Consider the following 19,270-nt stretch of genomic DNA (forward strand, 5'->3'; position numbering starts at 1 on the left):
TCACCAGGGAAGGCAATAAATGATGGCCCAAGAGCTTGGGACCCTGCAACTAGGCTCCCCTCTCTTTCTTTCTCTCCCTTCCAAGTAAATTAGTAAATAAATTTTTTGTTTCCAGAGCTATGCTTATTTTGGTGGGGTTTTTTAAACCTATGTGTTTTTTTTTTCATAAAATGTATTTAAATGAGCTTTTTGGAGACCTAAATAAAAGAAACACATCACCTTCCTGAGGTACTCCTCCTACTCTGCAGGTATCAGAAATGTGAGAAATAACTTTTTTTGGTATTAAGCCATTGAAGATTAGTTTCTCAACAAAATCGGTATATCCCGACATACACAAAATAACCACAGAGAAATAAAATAACTTTATGTGACTGAAAGAACTAATAGAATTTGTGATAATGTGACCCTCGGAAGACAGCTTCAGCGTCATGCTTTCAGGCTAGTTTCGTCTCCATGTTCAAACTCCAATTTCTAGCTCAGCTTATTCCTGGAATCTGGCTGCTGGAATTATGGAAACCCACACCTTGATAAGGTATCTGTTAGCAGCAGCTCTTCAAAGGACAGCACCCCAATCTTCAGAGCACTGCCTGAAAATAGATCTTCTAATTAAAACAATGGTCAATTCACCTTTCCCATGGTGAGAGGCCCTTCTGAAATGCATTTCCATATTTTTAAAGTACCAACAGGAAAAAACAAAACTGCTTAATAGTCAAAAGAAGCACTGATTCCTCTTCAGAAAAAAATAATCAAACTAAATAAACTGAAAACTAAATATGGGTGGTAGTACATATATAATAATAATTATAGCAGCAAATGTCAGAGTCACAAATCACGCTCATTGAACACCAATGATATGCCAGGCAACACTCTAGAGCTTTCATTGTTTTTTCTAACAATCCTATGATACAGACACTAACATTTTCTCCATGTTATAGATGAGAAAACCGAAGGCCAAGACAGTCATATATTCAAGGTTAAGAACAGAGAAGCAGGGAGTCAAGAGAAGAATCTGTCCTGTTTTTACAGGGGTATTTATTCTTATATTTCAGAAGAACCAAGCAACCAGAACAAAATTACCACTCACTCCTCTAATGTACTCTTAAGTTTAATTAACTTTACAAAGATTCCTTTTTCCCCTCCACAAATGAAAGGCAAGCTACTACCACAGGGGCTTCTTTTTTAAAAACGAGCTACACATCTTTTTGTGTTACCACTTTATGTGCTAGTTTCATCCTGGTTATGAAACCTCTTGCAAGTGACACATGCCCTGTTAATTTAGCTAGTCTACCAGAAGAGAGGTCAGGAATAGAGGAGTCAGTGGGGAAAAAGAGAAACACAAAGAGAATGCTGGGCAGTAACATAGAGGAACGAAGCAGATATTATTTCCAGAAAGGGTGAGGTCCCTCTCTCCAAACTAGGCCAGTATCCAGCACAGCCACCACTACTCTTTGAGGACCACTTCAGTGCAAAGCATTCCATTACCTAGAGAAGAACATTCCTGGAGTGACTGGTTTAATCTAATCAAAACCACTGATCAGCTTTTGTTGTAGCCTTGTAGAAATGGCAGAATAGATATGAGAATAGATGAGAACACTGAGAAACAAAAAGAGCATGGTCTGTTCCAGGAAAACCTTGGGATACCAACAGAGACAACAGCCCCTGCAGTGTTGGCTGCCAGCATTTTCAGCCTGGACACTAACACACAGAAGTGACACCCTTTCAACGCTAAGCATCAGAGGCAAAGAATTCAGTGGCCACTTGGGACTACCTAATCTAGAACTGGATTTCTCTGGAAAGTTCACCACAGTGATGGCAGGCAGCAGGAGGCAAAGAATTCAGAGTTGCAGAAATGGCTAGTTTTATGGTCTGCATTAGATGCTCTGGGGATTTCTTAAGTTTTTTTTTGGAAAGTATGTAAGTGGCAGAAATTCTTTCCCTTCTTTCAAAAAGTGTTTTCTTATTTTGTTCTTACTCATTGATTTTTTTAAGCTGTATACATTTATTTATTTGAAAGAAACAGTGACAGAAAGAGAGAGAAACAGAAAAATCTTCCATTCACTGGTTTACTCCCCACATGCCCAAAGCAGCTGAGGATAAGCCAGGCCACATCTAGGAGTCAGGAAATCCATTCAGATTTCCTAGTGTGTGTCAGGAACTGAAATATTTGGGATATTATCTGCTGCTTTTCAGGCTCATCCAGCAGAAAGTTGAAAGTGGAGGAGGGACTGGATTCCAGATTCTCTGACACCACCTAGGAATCCAAGGAGTAGCTTAACCAGGTGCACCACAATGCCCATCCTGGGCCTGGAATTCTCAGAGAAGGTACAGGAAAGCGAGTTAAATCCAGTTATTTTCATTACACAATTACTTAGTTCTTAACAGTCATGTTCAAAAGGGCACTGAACTTGAGTAAAGTAGATAAGGTCTGAGCTGTGACACGCATAGGCACAACTTTCCCATCAACCTTCCAGCACACTTCATCAGCATTTCAAGAGTAACAACAACACACACACACTTACACATGTCAACAGAAAATTTTTCATTTTTTTAAACAAAAGGCAAGCTATAAACATATGACTTATTTACATTTCTTTTGATTTTCCTTGTCCCTTTCTGGTAACTTATGTTGTGCTGAGTTCAGGTTCTATGGAATAGTAAATGTTTTGTTCCTAATCCTTTGGAATTGAATGACAAAAAATTGCTCTTTATGCAAGAGTTTTTATAAAATGTCTTCATGAAACAGAATCCCGCAGCTTAGCATCATAGTACACGCTTAGGGGTTCAGGTAGGGGTTAGTTATTATGAGAACTAGTCCCCACTCTGGGAAATTCATAGCAATAGCATTAGATATGAAAATAAACACACACAAACACTTGCACAGGTCCATGCATGCATGCATGTACATGCCTACATGCACAGGTCAATGTATACATGTCCATGGTCAGGTGCACAGGCTCACACATGGGATGTCATCAAGCAAAACATCAGGATTCCTTCGTTCTTCTCCATGAAATGAAGTGAGTTTATTCCATTTGCTCTAAAGCACCTACTCAGAAAGTCTGGATCTCTATCATAAAGATTCATAGATAAAAAATCTTGGAGGATCCTGGGAACTGAATGAATTTAATTAACCTTATAAATTCATAGTGTCTATAGTGAAATATAAAACAACGCAAATTACCTTCTGTAGACTGTTCATTGACTTTTAGAGCACCCAACCTTGCACCTCCCTCTCACTCTTATTGGGGCAGCCTGCCTTTTTGAAGGAGGCATACAAGTGGTCAGATCACCACCTGAGCCTGCCCCCTGGATCCTTTCCCAAATGCCCAGCGCAATGTAGCAGAAATAAAACAGCGAGCAAGGGATGCATTGGTGCAGTGCCAGCTCTAGCAGTGATTTTGGTGGTGGCAACAATGCTGGTTGGAGCAGCACATGCCTGAGAGAAGTGAACTGGCAATAGAAGATGCAGTGTGGACAGCAGAAACTATATCCCAGAAACCAAACATGGAAATCTTTGCCAAATATGTTGGATCCCGCCAGTCATTATATTGAAACTGGGACCAACAGGAACTATGGGAAAGTTGGTGAAGCTCACTGCCATATTAGATATTAACAGTCACCACAGTGAGAAAGAAGGAATAAGACAAGGGAGAGATCTTGTGTTGCCAAAATAAGCATTTCCCATGATATGTGTGAAAAACACTAAGGGAAGCTGGCAGCAATCAGAGAAAACCATTTGTGGGGAACCATTAGAGTCCTGAAAATGGAGTGTAAGCAGAGATCATCCACAATGTGCCTCCAATGTATCTCATAATCATTTTATAGCCATGAAGGCTAAACTTCAGAGTAGCCATAGCTAGCAAGTTAGTGTCAGATTCCCCCACTCAAACCTTTTAAACTCATTACTTAATGTAAGGTATAGCTCAAGAGAAATCATACTCATCCTTTGAGAATTGAATTCCATTTCTAAATATGCCTAGGGTCCATGTGACCTTAAATTCACAGACATGAGAGAGGGAGATTTTCAACTGTGGGATAGAAACATGATTTTTAGTTGAACAACATTGAATGGATATACACGTATCCAATTCCATACACTGAAATAAATATCTCGATAGGAATGGGGATATTACATTCTCTTGATGCAGTGGATGTTACAGCAAGCTTCTCTTAACAGCATCAAAAACATGTGTTTTTATAACTCACAAAGGTCACCGATTTTTTCCTAATTAATTAATTTTTTTCTTTACTCCAGCATTGTCAGCAGTGCTAAGGATGCATCTAGTGCAATTTCTACCCCTTCCACAGTAGAGTGAAGACCTAATGAAGCTATAATTGATAAGAGGCTATACTGGGGTATCTCTACTCAGGGGACAAGAAGGCCACTGAGACAATCCCCCTTTGTCTGGAGATGCTATTTCCTATGCCAAGCCTGAAAACATTGAACTTTCATTTTTATTTTTGTTTTACTTTTCTGTTTTTGAAAATGTTTATTAAAATGCAGAGCTAGTGAAAGTGAGAGAGACAGAACCATCTGTTGTTAATTCACTACCCAGGTAGTTTCAACAGCCAGGACTGAGTCAAGCCAAGCCAGTGGTACAACAGCAGGGAGCTGGAGAGGTAGTGAAACAGCCAGGACATGAACCAGGGCTCACAGCAGTATGCCCATCACAGGAAAGTACCACAATACAAGCACCTTGGCCTTTATTAAACAAGACCATTTTTCCTCATGGGACTTATTGTAAGCTATGGTCTAAACAGTTTATTTTCATAAACATTCAAAGTTCTAGATTCAGAGATCACAAATTTAGCAAAGAGCTTGGGAAAACCGTGTTCATTCATAATAAAATTTCATAAAATAAAAGTCCAAGACTGAGACTGGGACTAGTTGCCTCGATGCCACGGCTCAGCATTTGTTTCTGGAGCTGCTTGCGTGCCTTCTCACCGCACTGCTCTGTCTACGACTGACTCTTCACCGGACATATGACAACCTGCCATATTTTCCCCTCTGGTTTTAAAGGTCTTCTGCTCTGACAGCTGACTATTTCCAAGGGTTGGGCCACGCTATGCGCATCAGTGAATACCTGGCATTTGTTTTCCTTGGATTCAGTTATGCACTAGACTACTGATGTTGTGCAATTCCTTGCATTTCACATGAAGAAAGTCCATATTATTAACTGTCAGATTCAGCAGTCTTCAGTACCATTGCCAGCACCATTTCCTTATTTCCAGACAAATCTGGCCACCTTCACTCCTGTGCCAACAGCAACATCAACAAGTCTCAATACCTTATTAAAACCTCCAAACATCTCCAAAGAAAGAGATTCTTTCAACGAAGTGGAAAACAGACACTTATCCATTAGTGATGGAAGAAACAGGGAAGAAAGAAGGAAAACCTGTATTACAAATTGAGCTATGCACAATAACCGTCCCCCCCCCCAAAAAAAACACAAGTCCTTTGCTCTAAGGAATGACACTAAAAAGTTAAGCAGTACTTACTCTTATTTAAAATGTCATTCTTGTTCAGTGTAACTGTTCTACATGTAATACAGACAGATGAGCCACACTGACTCCATGAAGACAAAACTTCCCCATGCACAGCTACTCTAAAAGCTTTTAAAACTATTCTGCCAGGAGCAATTTGACGGCATATCAATTGTGTTTCTCTACACAACCACCGTACCACATGCAGCAAATGAACATTATAACAGGATTGGGTAGGTGGGTGAGAGGAAGTAAAGGCTGCAAAGGCCATCACATGGTATAAATGACTCTAACACGGAATGCTGCCAATAAAGCAGGAAAGAAATGCATTAGCCTGGCATAAGGGGATCAGACTGATAATTAAATATTTCATATTTAAAAAGCAGGCTGCATCTCAGAAAGACTTGGTGGAAAACTCAGGATTCAGAGGCTCCTAAAAATGATTTACACGGGGCATTTTGCTAGAAAGTCTGTTAGGGAGTCCTGCAGGAGTTCATCATGGCTGATGAGCAGGCGTTTCCTGACCTTAACGTTCCTCAATTAGGATCACAGCTCCAAGTAGGAGCATCTATGACTATTAACCATTTTTACTTTGAGCTTTATCATAAACTTCTAATATCCTTATGATTTAAAATAAGGAACATCTCTCCTTAAAAATTATCAGAATTGACTCAACAATAGGAAAACTGTATCTGTCTGGATACACAATTAAAGTGAAGGGTTTGTATTCAAAATCTAGAGTAAGAGAAACGCAAGCCATAGAATATAAAGGCTACTCCATTTTTCCCTCAAAGGCAAGACAATTCATCAAGGATAGAAAAAGAAGAATGGAGAATGTCAATTTAAGATTTTGACTATGAGAGTCCTTCCTATAATATGAGCAGGAAGTTGGAGAAATCAAAGAAATTTTCAATAAAAACTGTGTTGACTTCCTATGGAATCTGTGTATGTGTAAAAATTCACCCAACAATCCTGTGGCTTAAAAAAAAACACTGAGGCCACAGTAGCACAGCAAGTTAAGCAGCTGATTGCTACACCAGCATCCCATACAGCTGCTGGTTTGAGTCCTGGCTGCTCCACCTCAGATTCAACACCTGGAAAAGAAGCAGAAGACACCCAATGCACATGTGCCCCTGCACATACAAATGGGAGACCTAGTCAAAGTTACAGGTAACTGATTTGGGCCCGACCCAGCCCCAGCAGCTGCAGCTATTTGGGGAGTGAAAGAACAGATGGAAGATCTCTATCCATTTCTCCCCCTACTGGCCCCACTATCTCTCTGTAATGCTGCGTTTCAAATAAATAAATAAACCTTTAAAAAAACACCACACACACACACACACACACACACACACACACACACACTCACTCACTCACTCACTCACTTATCTTGCTTGCAATTCAGGTAGAGCTCAGTTGGGTCATCAGTGCTCTGGGTTAATTGGGGCTCTAAGCCATAGAAGATCCAAAATGACCTCACTCCTATGACTGTTAACTTGAGTTCAGTGTTGTTTAAGGATTCAGTTTGGGATGCTGGTACTTCAGCCCTCTGTTTTATAATGTGAGGTTTGCATAATAGGACAGCTGGCTCCTGAGAGGAAGTATGATACAGATCTGCTAAGAACTGGCCTTGGAAGGTGCACAATGGTAAACAGTGTACTTCTGCCTCATTTTATTGTTTGACACAAGAGAGTTAAGAACAGACTCCATGGCTCAGTGGGGGAAATGGTAAAGAAATCAAAGACATTTTTTTATCAACTGTAGCAACTAAGATCAAGTTAAGAGCATATGAGATGCAAATGAAACATATGGGTGAGAGCAGAAAAACCTCATTGTAAAGGAACATATTAGTAGACTTTTTAGATCATAAGGTGGACAGTAAAGCTTTGTGAAAATCATACAAAATAGTATTCTTTTATAGTCCTTGATTTGCTATAAAATGTTTTCAGTGTTTCTGAAAGATTCCTAACTTCCTAACGGGCTCATGGTCAAGTGAAGGACGTATCCCATTATTCTCCTTCATCTACCTTACAAAACGTAGGCACTAATTAAATTCTTGTTAATTGACTCATGAATTTCCAGACCTCCTGTGTATTCCATATGGAGCAGGCACATGGCAGTTAAATGGAAATACTATGGAAAGGCAGCAGGGTATTATATAAATGAAATCTCTTAACCAACCTCCACCCCCAACAGTGGCCAGTGGTTAGTGACAGAGGTTATGGCTAAAGGTAATCAGAATGAGAAGGAAACTGCCATCATCATGTGTGGGATAATCAGTATTCTCTGCTGAAATCTTTGTTGGATGAATTGACAAATGACTGTGGAGGAAGAGATTTCTAATACAGGCAAAAAGACTTGCCAGGAAGAACTCAATACAACAAAATGCCTTTTGCTGCCCCCTACAGAGTTGTAAGTCTGTAAATAACTTTGCCACATACAGCAATTTCTACGTAGGTCATTTTTTTTTCTCAGAGAAGACACATGGGCTGGCAACTAGGGAGATTTTTTTTGTCAGAAATTTATATTGTTTGCATTTATATAGTTTTTGAAATGGTTCTGTTCTTTCTGTATCCAGTCACTAGAGAAGTGACTGAGCAGTAGTTTTCAACAGGGATGAGTTTTGCCTCCCACGGGATACTTGACAACGTCTCGGGACATTTTTGATTGTCACAGCTGGGGGCAGAGTGCTACTGGCATCTAGTGGATAGAGAAAGACGATGCTACTATGCATCTTATAATGTCCTAGACAGTTCCTCACAACAAAGAAGCATCCAGCCCAAAATGTCAGTAGTCCTGGGCATCCAAAATCCTGATATACTGACACAGAATCAGTATTCTACAAGCGCTTGGGGAGCGGTCATTGTTGAGCTACACCAGAATTATACTGTGATGAAACCATGCCATTGAAAAATTAATACATCCTTTTATTGGTACTGCTTTGGGAATTGATAAAAAGTGTACTTGATGATATGCAATCTATATAAGACTGTTTAAAGTTGTACAATGAACAAGTTCTATGGGTCTCTTCTGATATTGCCAAGGAAGAGATTAAATCTCCCTGGGTTCAGTATGCATGAACACCGCCATGCCTGTCCTGAGAACCAGATCGAAGTTTTTAAAACTTTTCCAATGCTCATGTTTCCAATCTCTTATGTAGGATTTCAAATGTGTATCATTCTTTTTGTTTTTTTTTGGATAGAACCTTAACCTACCAGATTAACATCACTTCTACATTGTGTCTACCAACAGCAAGATATCTTTTTTTTTAAGTTTGTTTATTCAGAAGAAAGAGTGAGAGGGAGAATGAGAGGGAAAAGAAGAGAGAAAAATTATCTTTGCTCCTCAGATGGCTGCAACAGCCAGGGCTGGACCAATGTGAAACTAAGAGCTTCACCCAGATCTCTCATATGGGCTCAGGTGCCAAAACACTTGGGCTGTCTGTTTTACAATTTCCAGGTTATCAGCAGGTACATGGATTGGAAGTAAAGGGGCTGAGACATGAATTTTTTCACTCATATGGAATACTGGCATTATAGGTGATGGCTTAACCCAGTAAACCACAACAAAACCATGCGACAGCATTTCTAATATTTGAACATGTTTGAAATACTGGAGTCATAGCTTGCAAACTGCACAATGCAAAAATGAGCAGAGATTTAAGGAAGCAATGATTTCAAGCGGAAAGAACGGTGGAAGCTAAAATCACTGCTCCCAGTCTCTTCATATTCCGGTTGAAGACAAGACCCTTATCCCTAAATGCTACATACAATTGCTAATGACAACCAAGGAAGACAGAGATGTGACAGCTTTAAGTACTCTGCCAATATATTTTAAAATCTAAAATTTCCCCATCAAGCAAAAAATGAAGTAATGTTTTGACAAGTTTAAGTTCTTGGGTTTTTGAAGTTGATTTTTCCACTCACGTATTTAGTAAAACAGAACTTCTCACTGCAATTACGTGAATCCGTGCCTCCCTTTCCCCACATGGTTTCAATTTATACTTAAGATTGCCTTAGCTTTGATAATTTATTTCACTTTTTTATTGTCTGTGTTTTTTCTTCTTGTAAGGAGAATGTGAGCATACAGTTTGTGTGATATTGTGGAATTTACCCTCTGCCACAAATCAGTCAAGAGGATACTCCACAGAACTTTGTTAATACTCACTTTGCTTGTGACCAAATATCAGACTCAAATTACGCAGAATGTTTATTCATGAAGGACATTTGCACTTAAATCAAACTATTTAGGATGTTTTCACACCCACTCAGCACAATCACAGGAAACCAAGAGTGTGGACCACTGGAGGACAAGGCATTGTTACCCACAGCTATCCTGAGTGGGTGTCAGAAAGATTATCCAATGATGCTTTATTGCTCCATGGCATGAGCATTGACCTGCATTGTAGAAGTTCAGCAAAGCATCTCAGGTGCACACGCAATGTTCTATAGACTAACAATTGAGAAAATGAATGCTCCCTCTCCTAGCCTCTAATAATCCCCTTGGATATGACTTCTTTTCTGCAGCTTCCCTGCTCTCTCTAGTTTCCTATATTCCCATATATTAACCACTTCATTGATACTGATTTGTGCAGCTTCAAAACATCTTTGCATTGTGGAAATCTCCACAATGGTGGAGCCAGCTCACAGAGGTTACTCTTTACTGGCTTACCAACACAATTCATAGTCATCTCAACCGAGCAGGCTCTCCCAGACAGACCTTAAGACCTAAGTGTGAGGAGAGGCAGAGGTTGAGAGGGCCATATTTATCTGGGGGAGTTTCCTTTCTCTCTATAATGCTTTACTCTTCCTCCAGATAGACCCAAGTTCCCACCCCCCTGTTCGGTGTATCTTAACCTTATTTCCTCCTTTAGTCCTTACTAATCTCACATCTTAAGTGTAGCTGATGAAAAAAGGACTCTGATGATTCATCCAGGCAAACTGAGCGAGGTGTTGAATTGTGGCTTCTGGAAGACAGAGACAAATCAGTATGTGAGTCTCTCTCTCTCACTCTCTCTTCTTCCTTCCCTCTACCTCTCATGACAAGGATTTCAGCAATGGAGGGCTCCAGACAGCCTCCACGTGAACCCTACTTTACTTGGTCCATCCCAACAGTGGCAAACTCCTACTGTAGAAGAGTGGTCCTAAGAAAAAAAAGGAGAATCATACAATTGTGTTCTATATCCTAAAACAGTTACGAGGGAGCTCAGGCTAAAAAGCAAAACGAAAGAGAAGAGAAACCCAAGCAGGGAGCAAAGGCAGCAGCAGCATCTTGAGACTCTGCAAGAGCAGGCATTGCATAATTAAACTCAAATACCAATCTATGGCCATTTTTCATCAGGTGGCTTTTGACGGCTCCTTGCTGGAAAGAGGTTTAATGATTTCATTGAGTAAGAGGCAGTGGACTCGAGATGCGTGTATTTGCTAGGAGATAATTGCATTTAATGAAAGGCGCATCCATAGGTTTGGGAAGCAAGTGATAAATCTTTCTCCAGAGTCTGGATCAGTCATCTTCCAGCTGATGAGAGGCTGTACGATCAATTAATAATCATGATGAGAACAATACTATTCACTTGCAATTTTCCTCAGGTCGCTTGGAGCAACATTATAAACACAAACATTCATCTTCTTAGTCCTCCTGGAAAGTATCTGTTCAAATTATCCTCCCATACAGGACAAGGAAACTGAAACACAGGGAATTGATTGGCCACTTGGCAGTGAAGAAAGCAGAGGGCTACAAAGAAAAAGTGCACATAGATTTGAATTTTCTGTTACAATTTTGAGTATATATCCTACAAATATTTATTGACCTTTAGCAACAGTATCGACTAATAATTTTAGAGCCAGGTTCTATGTTCAGTAAAATACTTTACAGGTATCAGCCCATTTTATGATGAGAAAAATCAAGAATAAGATTAATACCATGCAGATGGCAGTAAGATGTTTCTTAGAACATGGACTTGAGTTGGCCAATTACAGAAGCCGTGCTTAATCGTCATACATAATGGGAGTATGTGCCAGGTCTGCCTCTGGTTAGGAATTGGGAAGCTGTCCACACAAAACACATGATCCTTGTTCTCAAACAGTTCACAATGAGAAGAGAGGTCTGAAATTACTGTACTGACGAAAGATTTCCCATCGCTGGTTCAATCCCCAAGTGGCTGCAATAGCCAAAACTGAACCCATCCAAAGCCAGGAGCTTCCCATGTGGGCACAGGATTCCAAGGCTTTGGGTCATCCTCTATTGCTTTCCCAGGCCACAAGCAGGGAGCTGGAAGGGAAGTGGGGCAGCTGGGATATTAACTGGCATCCAATGGGATCCCTTTGCATACAAGGCGAGGACTTTAGCCACGAGGCTACTGGGCCAGGCTCACCTTCATAAAATTTTTAAGACTTTATTTATTTGAGGTATGAGGAGTATGATGAAAGAGAGCTCCCATATACTGGTTCACTTCCTGAATGCCTAAAACAGTCAAAGCCAGGATCTGGGAGTCAATCCAGGTCTCCCATTTGGGTGACAGAACCCAAGTGCTTAAGCTGTCATTGTTATCTCAGAGAATCTGGAGTAGGTAGCTGAAAGCTAGAATAAGAAGCAGTGTCAAATATAGGATTCGGGAGCTCTGATACGGGGTGTGGGTATCCTACACTGGCAACTTAACCACTAGGTCTATTTCCTTTTGATCCCAATATCAATTAGTTGAGGTGAGTTATGTTGCACTATTCATTTATCGGATCAGAAAAATGAGACACAGAAAGCCTATGTAACTGGTCTCAAGCAAGCTTTCATCTAAGATTCCATGTGGTTAATCATTAACTCTTTCACACTAAGGGTTTTTGTGCTCACATCTGGAGATAATCTGGGAAAAATGAAAAGACTTTAACCAAGAGGCCATCTGACTAATGATTTCTTTTTTTTTTTTAGAATGTCTTATTTATTCATTTATTTTAAAGGCAAAGAGAGATAACTCTGCAGTTTCTCACAATACTTGGGTCTGTATCAAGGTGAAATCAGGGGTCTTAGACTCAATCGAGGTCTTTCACACGACTGGCAGGTACCACGGCCATCATGTGCTACATTATAGAGCATTTGTCAGTGGGAAGCTGGATCTGAAGTGGAACAGGGACTCAACTCTGAGGGCCCCAAATGAGATGTGAGCTCAGTTTTAAACACTGAGCTAAATACCTGCCCCACATTCAGATTTTTCTGTGGCTGCTTTGATACAATGGAGGTGAAGTAATCGCTTTGGAACTCTTTTTGGATCACTAGATACATGCGTATTTTAATAGCATTCCAGGACTGACAGTCTGTGACACTTTCGGGATGTCAGATGAAACCCCAGATGGATTTATCTATATTTTCCACATCTAGTCCTGTCCTTTACAAAGCTGACATGAACCTGTGTTTGAATGTGCCCATATGCCACCAGAGTGGCCTGCAGCTCTAATAGCTGATTCCTCCTCTTCCACAGGCCATGTTGGAGTGTGAGGCAGGTGCTCCCCAGCAGAACATGAGACACCACTGTCCAGGGTACACTGGACTCACAGCGCTTGTCCAAAATTCCTGCACTGGACAATTCAAGTGTCAGAAATGAACACAACTACCAACAGAAACATGGTAGCCTATCTGCACACTGAAGAACCCAAAAGAGGCCAAGGTACAGCATCTGAGGTTTTCCAAATTCATTCCCTGTCCATTCCATGGTCCTACACAGAACTGAGTGTTCACGAGTCTTAAGTTCTTTGCTCTTTCTGCACCATCGCCTGTGAGCCCTGGCCCACTGCTGCTTGCTTATGGAGCATTTTCTTAGTTAACGAGATATCAAGTTGTGTTTCTTCAAGAAACTTTCACTTTACTTGTCAGACTAGGGAATTTCCGTTGTTCAGGAGTGAGAGGTGATGGCAAAGAGATTTCAGTACTCTTATCATAACATTCCCTTCAGATATTTTATTGCATCTTTTGATGAAGAATTCACTACATATTGAAGTACTGTATTCTATCTTTGAGCAATTCTGAGAGATTTAAATTTTTTTAAACATTTGTCTGTTATTATTTGAAAGGTAAATTTTAAATATATTTTTTAAGATTTTTTTTATTGGAAACTCAGATATACAGAGAGAAGGAGAGACAAAGAGCAAGATCTTTCATCCAATGAGTCATTCCCCGAGTGGATGCAACAGCTGGAGCTGAGCCAATCGGAACCTGAAGCCTCTTCCAGGACTCCCACACAAGTGCAGGGTCCCAAAGCTTTGGGCCATCTTCAACAGCTTTCCCAGGCCACAAGCAGGGAGCTGGATGGGAAGCGGGACTGCTGGAATTAGAACCGGCACTCATATGGGATCCTGGAGTGTGCAAGTGGAGATTTTAGCCACCATTCTACCACGCCAGGCCCTAAAAGGTAAATTTTACAGAGAGAGAAGGAAAGACAGAGAAAGAAGTCTCCCATCTGCTTGTTCAGTTCTTAATCAGCCACAATGGCCAGAGGTAAGCTGATTTGAAGCTGGGATCCAGGAGCTTCCTCTCCCAGTTTCCCATGTGGATATAAGAAGATCCTAAGGATTTAGGCCATCCTCCACTGCTCTGTCAGGTCATGAGCACTGAGCTGGATTGGAAGCAAGCAGCTGGGACATGAACCCACATCCATATAGAGGATGCCAGTAATAGTAGATGAAGGATTTGCCTACTGTGCTACTGCACCAGCCCCTAGACTGAGCGTTTTAAACTTTTTTTACTAAGACAAATTTCCAAAGTTTATAATTTCTTTTCTAGCATTTCCAACTCCCATCTTTCAGTCACTTAGCACAGAGTGTAAAAAGCCCTCCTTCATACTCTTGAATCAGGGTTGGTTTCTCCAAATAACTGTATCATCCTTTTCAAATCATACATCAGTCTTGTGTAACTCCCTAAATGCTTACTGCTCTCACAAAGACAAGACATATATACCTAATTTCCCTAAACCTACAGCAGGTAGAACAATTCTGGGTCACCACCAGCTCATTTTTTTTTTCTTGTGTAGGGAAAGCATAACTGGTGGACTTCCAGAAAAGGAGCTCTAATGAGAGCCAGCCTTTTGGAACATCAGCAATAAGCAAATGGTTCAAAAGTCCTGGCTGCTCTGCTGCTAATCTGGCTTTGTGCTAACACACCTGGGAAAGAAACAGATGATAACCCAAGTATTTGAGACCCTGACACCCAAGAGGAAGAAACTGATGAAGTTCCTTCCATTCTCGACTTTGGCCTGGTGGAGCTCTGTAGCAGCCATCTGTGGAGATGCAACAGCAGATGGAAACATGCTCTCTCTCTCTCTGTCTGTATCTCTACCTCACGTCTTCTCCCTCCCTCATCTCATGGAAGCTCTGCTTCATAAATAAGTAAGTAAGCAAGTAAAATGTCTTAAAGAATGGGAGACAAGCAATGAGAGGGGCACCTTCATTCAGCAGAAGTGTTACACTAGCAGTTTAATAGAGTTAAACAGGTACATATCCAATTGAATGAACCCTATTACAAAGGCGGTACTCTGGTAACAAAACAATCCTAGTCTTTATTACCACTTTAAAAAATGCCTTTGGGGCCAGTGCTGTGGTATAGTGTGTAAAGTTACTAACTGTGGTACCAGCATCCTCGTTCCCACAGTTCTAATTCTGATCCAGATCCTTGCTAATGTGCCTGGGAAAGCAATGGAGGATTACTCAAATCCTTGGACTCCTACACCCTCATGGCAAGCCTGGATGAAGTTCCTGACTTCCAAGTTTCAGCCATTATGGCTATCTTATGGATGAACCAGCAAATGGAAAATTCTCTCACTCTTTCTTTTTCCCCCACCCTGTAATTCTGCATTTCAAATAAATAAAAACAACTATTTTTAAGAAGTTCTTCAATAATAAATTTTGGCAATATATAACTTAATAAACAGAATGAGGTAAAATAAAATATGAAGAGCATGAAGATCATTGATCCAAGTTTTGCAAGAGGTCAAAGAATATAAACAAATTTTTAAAAATCACAACAGTGACTAAAACGTCCACATTAGGAAAATCTCAGAGTAAAAACACAGGATTAGAAGTAAACACACACACACACACACACACACACACACACACACACAACTTCTACTTGTGAAGATAAAGGATAGCTAGAATATTTTGGGAAATTGCAAAAAGGGACATTTCAAAGTAGAGGATATTGACTGCTTCCAAAAGAAAATCAAGAAGCTTAGCATTTGCAGTGGAGAATCATAGGAATTAGTGAATTACACAATACTCTTGTGAGAAGAATTCTCCTATGGTTTGAATGTTTTTATACCCTTCAAAATTCATGTTGAAACTTAATCCTCAATGTAACTGTATTAAAAGATGTGGTGGGTCAAAAATCCTACCTCCTTTTTCACCAACATCCCACATGGATGATGGTTCATGTCCCAACTGTTCCACTTCTGATCCAGTTCTCTGCTTATGGCTTGGGAGAGCAGTGGAGGATGGTGCAAGTCTATAGGTCCCTGCGCCTGTGTGGGAGACCTGGAAGAAGTGTCTCACTCCCTGCTTTGGATTGGCTCAGTTTGGTCTATTGTGGCCATTTGTGGAGTATACCCATGGATAGAAGAACATCTGTCTCTCTCTCTATCTCCTACTTCCTCTGTAAAATCTGTTATTCTAATAAAAATAAATCAATCTTAGAGACATGGCCTTGAACAGGTACTTTAGTAAAATGGCCTCCATCCTCAGGAATAAAGTTTGCCCCCTTTTATTCTTTGTCATTTCTTCTAAATTCTTCCATCTGGAGGATGAAAAACAAGGCACCATATTATGGTGCCCTGATCTTAGAGCATCCAATCTCCAGAACTGTGAGAAACAAATTTCACTCTGTATCAAGATGTTGTGTTGGGGCAGCACAAGTGGACTGAGAGGCTCTTGGAGGCTCTGTATTCTGAACATTCCTTTTATAAACGAGATGCTAAAGACCAAAGGTTATGTAGTTAGAGCAATTCACAAAAAGCCTGGTGTTAGAGAGGTTCTTTAGATCTTGGATTCAATGCTTTTGTCTCCTTCTTAGGTTCATGATTAAGTTTCAGACATTGCCTAGACTTCTCATAAATGTTATCTCATTTAAATGCTGCAGCTATCCCAGGAAGAACCATGGAACACTGACACAGTAGGATACACAGGCCAGGGAAGTGAAGTCAGCTATTAGTATCCCTCAGCTAGGGAAGGCAAGATTTGAGAGTCTTATTCTGCATTGCTCTCTATCCAAATCCCCGTACTGCCTTTCAGCATGAGTTAGCAACAGATAAAAACAGAGATGGGCAGTAAGAATCTTCCATACCCTTACCCTCTTGCCTCTGGATTTGTAAGTGATCCACAAAGAGGAAAGGAGTATGAGCTCAGAACTGCATGACAACCATAATGTGTAGCTTCCATGCAGGCCAAGAACACACACACACCCTCTAGACAAATCAGGCGATTTGTTTTGGTATAGGTGTTTCAATACAATTATGGTAAAAATACAATTTATAATCTCTAGATTATACATCCTTAGAAAAGTGTCTTCCCAGCACCATTCATGATCCCATGAGCACCGTATCATAGGAGGTCCATATTGTCTCATGCTAAAGTCAGAACAGACTCACAGACCAAAAATCTTGGTTGTGAACAGAAGTGCATATAATGCTATCCTATATGCTGAGAAAACACAGAAAAGATCCCAGATACCTCTGTCCACATTTCAGGTAGGGTCCTTCTGAAGAACTCTGAATTTGGTGTAACAAACACCTGCGACTTTCAGAGCAAAGCCACTCCATCACCTGTCCAGAGCCCTCCTCCTATTGCTTCTGTGCTGCTCTCCCTGAACTTTCGATATGTTGATCTTTTCACCTTTAACATCTATCACCTTCTCACAACTTTGAGTGTCAGATCTCCCTGTTGGAATTCATTGCCTGTTTGCAGCTTGGGATACTTAGGTGTTGGCCAAGCCTTCTCCCTGTGCACCCCGAGCTGAATGAACCAGGCCTGATCCCCACATCACAGCAGAAATTCTCAAGTTGCCCATGAAACTGTCTCAGGCTGTTTAAAACACAATATTCTATTTAACTTTCTGGTCTTGTACAGATAAGCAATACATGAAAAGAGAAAAATATGCAGATCACACTTTAATAAATATGGAATACTGCACCTGGCATCTATCTAAAAAAATAATATTACCTGCACTGTGAGAACAGCAGTAACACCACCATCACAATAATACTGTCGGAAAGCAGGAAACCAAGATGTTTTGAATTGTGTTATAATTAGAAAGCAGATAAACAAATAGGAACATCATTTATTCATTAAAACTGTGCAAATGGAAAATCCACTTAATTAATTTCTTTGTACAATGTCTGTAAACTCCTTCAGGGAGGAAATCTGATGAACAATTTCAAACCCAGAGCCAATGACACAAATGCACTTTTGAAACACAGCTGAAAAGGCAAACGGGTGGTGGTTGCTTTTTTTGGCAGCAGTGCTCTTTCAAATGAGATAATGAAGAGACCGGGCTGGCCCCACAAATGGGATGGCACAGGCGCCCGATCATGAATGCGCTCTCATTCCATTTGTCCTGTGCAATCACACCCTGCTTACTTCTCTGCTTGTTCTCACAACTGAGGTCTCAGGGTGAAAGGGACAGAGTTGGAGTTGATTAAGGGACTTTTCTGTAAAACTCTCTGTATGGTTTAGAAGCTTGGTCATTAACAGGTTTCACATGTGTCCTGGCAGTCATTACTGCAAGCGAAGGATTTGGAGGAGGGTCAGCACTTAGCACAATTGTGCAGTCACCAGCAATTGGCTTTGGTTCCATCTTCCTCCTAGCTCCCTCCTCCTTCTACGTTCCTCCTCTCACTCTTACTTGTTCTCATCATTCCAAAGCTTCCACTCTCACCCTCCCTTTTCTAAACTGGATACTCCTCTATCTGGAAACTTCTCTGTCTCACACTCTTAAAACAACAGGTCCTATTTTGGAGTTGGTAATACAAATGCGGAATTAATCTGTACTTGTACAATACCTGATAATGTACAAAGCTCTTATTGGTCCCCTCCATTAATCCTCCCAACAGACTCCAACATAATAACTACAATAATGAAAATTATTTATTGAACACGTTAAGCCAGTCACTGTCAAGTAACTTGCATGCATTATTTCTTTTAGCACTCATCATTATCTAATAAACAGGCATTTTTAGTACTATTCTCATATTACCAGAGGGCAAGGATGGGAGCAGAGTTGATTAACTTTCTCAAATACTAGACATTAGTGTGTATATTGAATCTTAAACCTAATTTTCCAACCTTTTCATTTCGTTTTTGCTTTTTAATGAACATTTGTATTCAAGTTTTGAAAAATGAGTCGTTTTCTTGGTTTTACTTTGTTTTAGTCCATCGTTCAGTGAAAAACAACCCATGGGCTAGAGACCACCTCTCATCTGATTCTACTGCCAAAGGAACACTTTATCAACTCTCTAGATTGTAAATGAGCTGAGAGTAATGAAAAATAATTTTGTGTACACACAAGCAAACTGTGTTCTGTTTGCAGAAATTCACTGGAATCCCTAGCCCTATCATGGTAGAAGCTAGTGTTTGCACTTGCACAGTCATCCCACCATCCTTTTATTCATATACATTTGTGGTTTTTCGGACTTCTCCTTTGAATTGGCTTTAGTACCTCACTAGTTTCCTCAGTCATGAGTTAAATAAAATCTGTAACATATGTATTCACTTCTCAGGGATACCTTAATAAAATTTCACCACTCGAGTGGCTTAAA

At 40.4% G+C, this 19,270-nt stretch overlaps 1 protein-coding gene across 7 annotated transcripts in view; it reads right to left on the reverse strand.

The window, feature by feature from the left end:
- Positions 1 to 19,270, reverse strand: part of CTNNA2 (catenin alpha 2) — a 1,062,093-nt gene that overhangs the window by 469,270 nt on the left and 573,553 nt on the right. The window lies entirely within an intron of this gene.

Source organism: Ochotona curzoniae, unplaced genomic scaffold (genome assembly GCF_017591425.1).
Source record: "Ochotona curzoniae isolate NIBS_2020 unplaced genomic scaffold, NIBS_Ocur_1.0 contig_883, whole genome shotgun sequence".
NCBI classification, from domain to species: domain Eukaryota; kingdom Metazoa; phylum Chordata; class Mammalia; order Lagomorpha; family Ochotonidae; genus Ochotona; species Ochotona curzoniae.